This window comes from Arachis ipaensis, chromosome B1 (assembly GCF_059453495.1).
Source record: "Arachis ipaensis isolate K30076 ecotype BB chromosome B1, ASM5945349v1, whole genome shotgun sequence".
NCBI classification, from domain to species: Eukaryota; Viridiplantae; Streptophyta; class Magnoliopsida; order Fabales; family Fabaceae; genus Arachis; species Arachis ipaensis.
Window position 1 is genome coordinate 99,302,603 of NC_142436.1, and position 10,228 is coordinate 99,312,830.

Sequence of the window (10,228 nt, forward strand, 5' to 3'; positions counted from 1 at the left end):
ACCTTTTTAGGAAAAAGAGTGCATATTATGCTGAGATCTTTTACCATCTCTAGCTATAGTACCTTCTTAGGTTGCAGGCGTGCCACGACCTAGGAAGCTCTCACCCATCGAGTTCGGATAGTCTGTAGTAGCCCTTCCCAAGTACTTCTATGACTCGGTAGGGTCCTTTCCAGTTTGCTGCCAGCTTTTGACAATGTTCCTGTATAGGAATTTTCGACTTCTTTGAGCAGTGGCGTTAGCTAGGTGTTCTGCCTCGATCCACTTTGTGAAATAGTCTACTCCTACTATGAGGAATTTAACTTGTCCCGATCCCTGAGAAAAGGGTCCAAAAAGGTCGAATCCCTCATACCCTGGGTCGAGCTATCCGATCCGGAATGTTCAGTAACAAAGCGACCGACCTCTTCAGGTCAGGCTATCCGACCTCTTCTCAAAGAGCTCGGCCAAACCGACAGAAAAGCCCAGTAAAGGGCCCAAAAAGAGGAACACGACCCAAATCCAGAGGCAGTACCAGCCTATAGAGATAAAGGCGATTCCCTTGAAGATAAGCTGGCCTCACCCAAAGATATGATAAGATAAGATAACTAACTTATCTTATCTAAGAAGGTCACTCCACACCATTATAAATATACTGGAGCACCCATGTATAACTCATACTCTGATTCTACTAAAAAACCTGTTTAATACCCATGCTAACTTAAGCATCGGAGTCTCTTGCAGGTACCCCCCACCCTCCGATGACGAAGGATCAGCAGTGCAGCCAGTCCAACAAGTCGGACACGACAGCTCCGGCCGCCACCCACCAGCCGGACACGTCATCTCCGACCAGTACAGAAGATCTCGTCCGAGATCAACCTACAGTTTCAGGTAATCCTCGGAACAGTAACCAACCCACACACAACAACGTCAATCAAGATATACCATCCTCAACTATGCAATCATGTGAGATCAAGAGCAACTTTGAGAGAATGGAAGCTGCAATAGCACAACTGTCCTCACAAATTAGAGGAGCAGTCTCCACCCTCATGGACAGACAAGCACAAACTGACAGAAGGATTGATGCTAATCAAGAGGAATATAGGTCAAATCTGAAAAATTAAGGCGCAGCAATCTCAAAGTTGGAAGCACAAGTGGGGATTTTGTCCAAGAAAATCCCACTTTCCACACACACATTTCCTAGTGATACCATGGCTAACCCAAAAGGGGAATGCAAAGCCATTACCCTAAGAAGTGGGAAGGTTGTAGAAGAAGGAACCCCAAGCAAAGACAAGCATGAAGAAGTTGTAGCAAAGCATGAGAACAAGGATGGAGAAGAAATCCCTGCTCCACCTCCACCAAAACCAGTCTTGAAGCCTTATGTGCCAAGGGCACCATACCCAGAAAGACTGGGAAAAGATGGAAAGGATGGCCAGTTTTCTAACTTCCTAGAGATCTTCAAGAGGCTCCAAATCAACATACCATTTGCTGAGGCATTAGAACAAATGCCACTCTATGCTAAATTTTTGAAGGAGCTTATAACCAAAAAGAGGAACTGGGAAGAAAAACAAACCATAATCTTGACTGAAGAATGCAGCGCCATCATACAGAAGAAGCTGCCTCAAAAGCTAAAAGACCTAGGGAGTTTCCAAATTCCCTGCATCATAGGAGACATCACCATTGAGAAAGCTTTGTGTGATTTGGGAGCTAGCATAAATCTTATGTCCCTGACCATGATTAGAAGGATGAAGATTGAGGAAGCCAAGCCAACAAGAATGGCACTCCAATTGGCTGACAGAACATTTAAGTTTCCACATGGGGTGGTGGAAGACTTGCTAGTGAAAGTAAGAGAGTTCATCTTTTCTGCTGATTTCGTTGTGCTGGACATGGAAGAAGAGGCCAACACGTCAATTATCTTAGGAAGACCATTCCTAGCTATTGCTGGAGCCATCATCGATGTGCAAAAAGGAGAACTAGTCTTGAGGTTGCATGAAGAGAAAATGGTCTTCAATGTCTTCAAAGCAATGAGTTACCCCAAGGAATCCATAGGAGAATGCATGCTGGTAGACACCATGGAATAAATAGTTCAAGAAGCCTTGGAGGAAGAACAATGTGGAAGAACCATTGAGCTGGAACAAGCACCAAATGGAGAATCACCACAAGCAACCATGGGAAACTCAATCACGCCAACCATTACAAGCAACAAAGATGTAGAGTCACCAAACTAGAGCTAAAAGTATTACCACCCAGCTTGAAATATGCATATCTAGGTGCCAACAACACCCAACCAGTGATGATAAATTCAAGTCTGAGTAAGGAACAAGAAGAGGAGTTCATCCAAGTGTTGAGACAACACAAGGATGCCATAGGCTAGACACTTGCAGATTTGAAAGGGATCAGTCCTTCAATGTGTATGCATAAGATCTTACTTGAAGAAGATGCCAAACCTTCAAGACAACAACAAAGGAGGCTGAACCCAACTATAAATGAAGTGATTCAGAAAGAAGTGTTGAAATTATGGCAAGCAGGGGTGATCTACCCCATCTCAGATAGCCCTTGGGTAAGCCCGGTGTAAGTAGTCCCTAAGAAAGGAGGGATCACTGTTGTGGCAAATGAGAAGAATGAATTTATACCCACAAGGACAGTGACCGGATGGCGTATGTGCATTAACTACCGAAAACTCAATGAAGCCACCTGGAAGGACCACTTTCCCTTACCTTTCATGGACTAGATGCTTGAAAGATTGGCAGGACATGAGTACTATTACTTCCTAGATGGGTATTCGGGCTACAATCAAATTGTTGTAGACCCCAAGGATCAGGAAAAAACTTCATTTACTTGTCCATATGGTGTCTTTTCTTATAAGAGAATGCCCTTTGGATTGTGCAATGCACCTGCAACATTCCAAAGGTGCATTCTTTCCATTTTTTCAGACATGATTGAGAAGTTCATAGAAGTATTCATGGATGACTTCTCTGTATTTGGTAACTCATATTCTGATTGCCTATACCATCTTGCTCTTGTGCTAAAAAGGTGTCAAGAAACCAACCTGATTTTAAACTGGGAGAAGTGCCATTTTATGGTGACTGAAGGGGTGGTTCTTGGTCACAAGATTTCAAAAGATGGCATAGAAGTGGACAAGGCAAAAGTGGAAGTAATTGAAAAATTACCTCCACCTTGCAATGTCAAAGCAATCAGAAGTTTTTTAGGACACGCTGAGTTTCTACACTCCATAGATTAAGGTGTAGAGCTCTGCTGTTCCTCAAAGATTAATGCAAAGTACTACTGTTTTCTATTCAATTCAACTTGTTCCGCTTCTAAGATATTCATTCGCACTTCAACCTGAATGTGATGAACGTGGCAATCATCATCATTCCCTATGAACGCGTGCCTAACAACCACTTCCGTTCTACCTTAGATTGAATGAGTATCTCTTGGATCTCTTAATTAGAATCTTCGTGGTGTAAGCTAGATTGATGGCGGCATTCATGAGAGTCCGGAAAGTCTAAACCTTGTCTGTGGTATTCTGAGTAGGACTCTGGGATTGAATGACTGTGACGAACTTCAAACTCGCGAGTGCTGGGCGTAGTGACAGACGCAAAAGGAGGGTGAATCCTATTCTAGTATGATCGAGAACCTCAGATGATTAGCCGTGCTGTGACAGAGCATTTGGACCATTTTCACAAGAGGATAGGATGCAGCCATTGGCAAGTGACGCCTCCAGATGATTAGCCATGCAGTGACAGCGCATTGGACTATTTTCCAGAGAGGATCAAAAGTAGCCATTGACAACGGTGATGTCCTTACATATAGCCAGCCATAGAAAGGAGTAAGACTGATTGGATGAAGACAGCAGGAAAGCAAAGGTTTAGAGGGACAAAAGCATCTCCATACATTTATCTGAAATTCTCACCAAGGATTTACATAAGTATTTCTATCCCTATTTTATTATTTATTTTCGAAAACTCCATAACCATTCTATATCCGCCTGACTGAGATTTAGAAGATGACCATAGCTTGCTTCATACCAACAATCTCCGTGGGATCGGCCCTTACTCGCGTAAGGTTTATTACTTGGACGACCTAGTGCACTTGCTGGTTAGTTGTGCGAAGTTGTGAAAAAAAGTTGAGATTACAATTGAGCGTACCATGTTGATGGCGCCATTGATGATCACAATTTTGTGCACCAACTTTACTGCACCTACTCCTGATTTCTATGGGAGAAGCATCTCAATCCCTACCATTGGAGCAAACAACTTTGAGCTTAAGCCTCAATTAGTTTCTCTAATGCAACAGAATTGCAAGTTTCATGGACTTCCATTGGAAGATCCTCATCAGTTCTTAGCTGAATTCTTGCAAATCTGTGACACTGTCAAGACCAATGGGGTTGACCCTAAAGTCTACAGACTTATGCTCTTTCCTTTTGCTGTAAGAGACAGAGCTAGGACATGGTTGGATTCACAACCTAAAGAAAGCCTGAACTCTTGGGAAAAGCTAGTCAATGCCTTCTTGGCAAAGTTCTTTCCACCTCAAAAATTAAGCAAGCTTAGAGTGGAAGTCCAAACCTTTAGACAGAAGGATGGTGAGTCCCTCTATGAAGCTTGGGAGAGATACAAGCAATCGATCCGAAGGTGCCCTTCTGACATGCTTTCAGAATGGAGCATCATAGGAATCTTTTATGATGGTCTGTCTGAACTATCCAAGATGTCATTGGATAGCTTTGCTGGAGGATCTCTTTATCTGAAGAAGACGCCTGCAGAAGCTCAAGAACTCATTGAAATGGTTGCAAATAACCAATTCATGTACACTTCTGAAAGGAATCCTGTGAATAATGGGACAAATCAAAAGAAAGGAGTTCTTGAGATTGATACTCGGAATGCCATATTGGCTCAGAATAAAATATTGACTCAGCAAGTCAATATGATTTCTCAGAGTCTGTCTGGAATGCAAGCTGCACCAGGCAGTACTAAGGAAGCTTCCTCTGAAGAAGAAGCTTATGATCCAGAGAACCCAGCAATGGAAGAAGTGAATTACATGGGAGAATCCTATGGAAACACCTATAATCCTTCATGGAGAAATCATCTAAATCTCTCATGGAAGGATCAACAGAGACCTCAACAAGGTTTCAACAACAACAATGGTGGAAGAAACAAGTTTAACAATGGCAAGCCTTTTCCATCACCTTCTCAGCAACAGACAGAGAATTCTAAGCAAGACCCCTCTGACTTAACAACCATTGTCTCTGATCTAATCAAAACCACTCAAAGTTTCATAACAGAAACAAGGCCCTCCATTAGAAATTTGGAGGCACAATTGGGTCAGCTGAGTAAGAAAATTGCTGAACTCCCTCCTAGCACTCTCCCTAGCAATACAGAAGAGAATCCAAAAAGAGAGTGTAAAGCCATAACCACAACCCACACGGCCGAACTTGGAGAGGAGGAAGAGGCAGTGATTCCCACTGAGGAAGACCTCAATGGACGTCCACTGACCTCCATGGAGTTCCCTAATGAGGAACCATGGGAATCTGAGGCTCATACTGACACCATAGAGATTCCATTAAATCTACTTCTGCCATTCATGAGTTCTGATGAATATTCTTCCTCTGAAGAGGATGAAGATGTTACTGAAGAGCAAGTTGCTAAGTACCTTAGAGCAATCATGAAGCTAAATGCCAGGATATTTGGTAATGAGACTTGGGAGAATGAACCTCCATTGCTCATCAAAGAACTGGATGACTTGACTAGGTGGAGATTACCTCAAAAGAGACAGGACCCTGGAAAGTTCTCAATCCCTTGTACCATAGGCACCATGACCTTTGAGAAGGCTCTGTGTGACCTAGGGTCAAGCATAAACCTTATGCCTCTCTCTGTAATGGAGAAGCTAGGGATCATTGAGGTACAAGCTGCAAGAATCTCACTAGAGATGGCAGACAATTCAAAGAAATAGGCTTATGGACTTGTAGAGGATGTCTTGGTAAAGGTTGAAGACCATCACATCCCTGCAGATTTTATAATCCTAGAGACTGGGAAGCGTATGGATGAATCCATCATCCTTAGCAGACCCCTTGGTGCACAAAATTGTGATCTCTTGGTGCTCTAATCTCAATTCATAATTTGTCACAACTTCGATACAACTAACCAGCAAGTGCACTGGGTCGTCCAAGTAATACCTTACGTGAGTAAGGGTCGAATCCCACGGAGATTGTTGGTATGAAGCAAGCTATGGTCACCTTGTAAATCTCAGTCAGGCGGATATAAAATAGTTATGTAGTTTTCGAAATGTAGTAATATAAGAAGGATAGAAATACTTATATAAATCATTGGTGAGAATTTCAGATAAGCGTATGGAGATGCATTCGTTCCTTGAACCTCTGCTTTCCTGCTGTCTTCATCCAATCAGTCTTACTCCTTTCCATGGCTGGCTTTATGCAAGGGCATCACCGTTGTCAGTGGCTACATCCCCTCCTCTTGTGAAAATGGTCCAAGATGCCCTGTCACGGCACGGCTAATCATCTGAGGTTCCCGATCATGCTGGAATAGGATTCACCCTCCTTTTGCGTCTGTCACTACGCCCAGCACTCGCGAGTTTGAAGCTCGTCACAGTCATTCAATCATTGAATCCTACTCGGAATACCACAGACAAGGTTTAGACCTTCCGGATTCTCTTGAATGCCGCCATCATTCTAGCTTACACCACGAAGATTCCGATTAAGAGATCTAAGAGATACTCATTCAATCTAAGGTAGAACGGAAGTGGTTGTCAGGCACGCGTTCATAGGGAATGATGATGATTGTCACGTTCATCACATTCAGGTTGAAGTGCGAATGAATATCTTAGAAGCGAAATAAGATGAATTGAATAGAAAATAGTAGTACTTTGCATTAATCATTGAGGAACAGCAGAGCTCTACACCTTAATCTATGGAGTGTAGAAACTCTACCGTTAAAATTACATAAGTGAAAGGTCCAGGCATGGCCGAGATGGCCAGCCCCCAAAACATGATCTAAGATAGCATACAACTGATCAAAGATATCTAATACAATAGTAAAAGGTCCTATTTATAATAAACTAGCTACTAGGGTTTACAGAAGTAAGTAATTGATGCATAAATCCACTTTCGGGGCCCACTTGGTGTGTGCTTGGGCTGAGCTTGAAGTCTACACGTGGAGAGGTCATTCTTGGAGTTGAACGCCAGTTTTTGTGCCATTTTGGGCGTTGAACTCCACTTTGCAACTTGTTTCTGGCGCTGGACGCCAGAATTGGGCAGAGAGCTGGCGTTGAACGCCAGTTTGCGTCATCTGAACTCGGGCAAAGTATAGACTATTATATATTGCTGGAAAGCCCTAGATGTCTACTTTCCAACGCAATTAAAAGCGGGGCATTTTGAGTTCTGCAGCTCCAGAAAATCCATTTTGAGTGCAGGGAGGTCAGAATCCAACAGCATCAGCAGTTCTTCTTCAACCTTTGAATCTGATTTTTGCTCAAGTCCCTTAATTTCAGCCAGAAAATACCTGAAATCACAGAAAAATACACAAATTCATAGTAAAGTCAAGAAATGTGAATTTAACATAAAAACTAATGAAAACATCCCTAAAAGTAACTAGATCCTACTAGAAACATACTAAAAACATTGCCAAAAAGCGTATAAATTATCCGCTCATCACAACACCAAACTTAAATTGTTGCTTGTCCCCAAGCAACTGAAAATCAAATAGGATAAAAAGAAGAGAATATACTATAAATTCCAAACTATCAATGAAACATAGCTCCAATCAAATGAGAGGGACTTATAGCTTTTTGCCTCTTGAATAGTTCTGGCATCTCACTTTATCCATTGAAGTTCAGAATGATTGGCATCTATAGGAACTTAGAGTTCAGATAGTGTTATTGATTCTCCTAGTTCAGTATGATGATTCTTGAACACAGCTATTTTATGAGTCTTGGCCGTGGCCCTAAGCACTTTGTTTTCCAGTATTACCACCGGATACATAAATGCCACAGAAGCATAATTGGGTGAACCTTTTCAGATTGTGACTCAGCTTTGCTAAAGTCCCCAATTAGAGGTATCCAGGGTTCTTAAGCACACTCTTTTTTTTGCTTTGGACCTTGACTTTAACCGCTCAGTCTCAAGTTTTCACTTGACACCTTCACGCCACAAGCACATGGTTAGGGACAGCTTGGTTTAGCCGCTTAGGCCAGGATTTTATTCCTTTAGGCCCTCCTATCCACTGATGCTCAAAGCCTTGGGATCCTTTATATTTACCCTTGCCTTTTGGTTTTAAGAGCTTTTGGCTTTTTCTGCTTGCTTTTTCTTTTTCTTTCTATTTTTTTTTCGCCTATTTTTTTTTTCTGCAAGCTTTGTTCTTTTCTGCTTTTTCTTGCTTCAAGAATCATTTTTATGATTTTTCAGATTATCAAATAACATGTCTCCTTGTCATCATTCTTTCAAGAGCCAACATATTTAACATTCTTAAACAACAACTTCAAAAGACATATGCACTGTTCAAGCATTCATTCAGAAAACAAGAAGCATTGTCACCACATCAATATAATTAAACTAAGTTCAAGGATAAATTCGAAACTCATGTACTTCTTGTTCTTTTGAATTAAAACATTTTTCATTTAAGAGAGGTGATGGATTCATAGGACATTCATAACTTTAAGACATAGTTACTAACTACTAATGATCATGTAATGAAGACACAAACATGGATAAGCACTTAACATAGAAAACGAAAAACAGAGAAAGTAAGAACAAGGAATGAGTCCACCTTAGTGATGGGTGCATTTCTTTCTTGAGGAACCAATGATGTCCTTGAGCTCTTCTATGTCTCTTCCTTGTCTTTGTTGCTCCTCCCTCATTACTTTTTGATCTTCTCTTATTTCATGAAGGATGATGGAGTGCTCTTGATGTTCCACCCTTAATTGTCCCATGTTGGAACTTAATTCTCCTAGGGAGGTGTTGATTTGCTCCCAAAAATTTTGTGGAGGCAAGTGCATCCCTTGATGTATCTCAGGGATTTCTTGATGATGAGCTTCTTCATGTGCCTGTTGAGATTCATGAATGTGCTCTCTTGTTTGCTCCATCCTTTTCTTAGTGATGGCCTTGTGAGATGAATATTTCCATCTCCCATGGCTCAGAGGTAGAAGCATTTGTCTTCCCTTTCCTCTTTCTTGAGGTTTCTCTGGCCTTAGGTGCCATTAATGGTAATGGAAAAACAAAAAGCTTATGCTTTTACCACACCAAACTTAGAATATTGCTCGCCCTCGAGCAAGAGAAGAAAGAATAGATGAAGAAGAAGAAGATATGGAGGAGATAGAGGGATGTGTGTATGGATGTGAGTGGTGAATGGAAAACAGAAGGGATGACCATGAATGGAGAGAGAGAGGGTGAGGTGGGTGGGGATCCTGTGAGATTCACAGATCCTGAGATGATCATGTGGGGTCCACAGATCCTGAGATGATCCTGTGGGGTCCACAGATCCTGAGGTGTTTAAGGAATTACAACCTTGCACCAAATTAGGCATGTAAAATGCCCTTGCACACAACTCTGGGCGTTCAGTGCCAGGTCGGTGCCCATTTTGGGCGTTCAACGCCCATTTGTTGCCCATTTCTGGCGTTGAACGCCAGAACCATGCTTGTTCTGGGCGTTCAGCGCCAGCTCTTCTCCAGGGTGCAATTCTGGCGTTCAGCGCCCAGATGCTGCCCATTTTGGGCGTTCAGCGCCCAGATACTGCCCATTTTGGGCGTTCAGCGCCAGAACCATGCTCTGTTCTGGCGTTGAACGCCAGACAGGTGCTTCCTCCAGGGTGTGATTTTTCTTCCGCTGTTTTTGATTCTGTGTCTAAATTTTTCGTTTATTTTGTGACTCCACATGATCATGAACCTAAGACAACATGAAAAACAAAAATAAAATTAGATAAATAAACATTGGGTTGCCTCCCAACAAGCACTTCTTTAATGTCAATAGCTTGACAGTGGGCTCTCATGGAGCCTCATAGATGTGCAGAGCTTTGTTGAGACCTCCCAACACCAAACTTAGAGTTTGGATATGGGGGTTTGACACCAAACTTAGAGTTTGGTTGTGGCCTCCCAACACCAAACTTAGAGTTTGACTGTGGGGGCTTTGGTTGACTCTGCTTTGAGAGAAGCTTTTTCTGCTTCCTCTCCATGGATGCAGAGAGAGATCCTTGAGTTGTAAACACAAGGCTGTTCTTATTTAATTGAAGGATCAATTCTCCTCTGTCCACATCAA

The 10,228-nt window shown here is 42.2% G+C and overlaps 1 non-coding gene across 1 annotated transcript; it reads right to left on the reverse strand.

Annotated features, from left to right (window-relative positions):
• Window positions 1–4,515: 4,515 nt before the first annotated feature.
• LOC148577626 (small nucleolar RNA R71) lies at window positions 4,516–4,623 on the reverse strand. The gene has a single exon (XR_015903105.1). It is a non-coding gene; the product is annotated as a small nucleolar RNA R71 (small nucleolar RNA).
• Window positions 4,624–10,228: the final 5,605 nt, after the last annotated feature.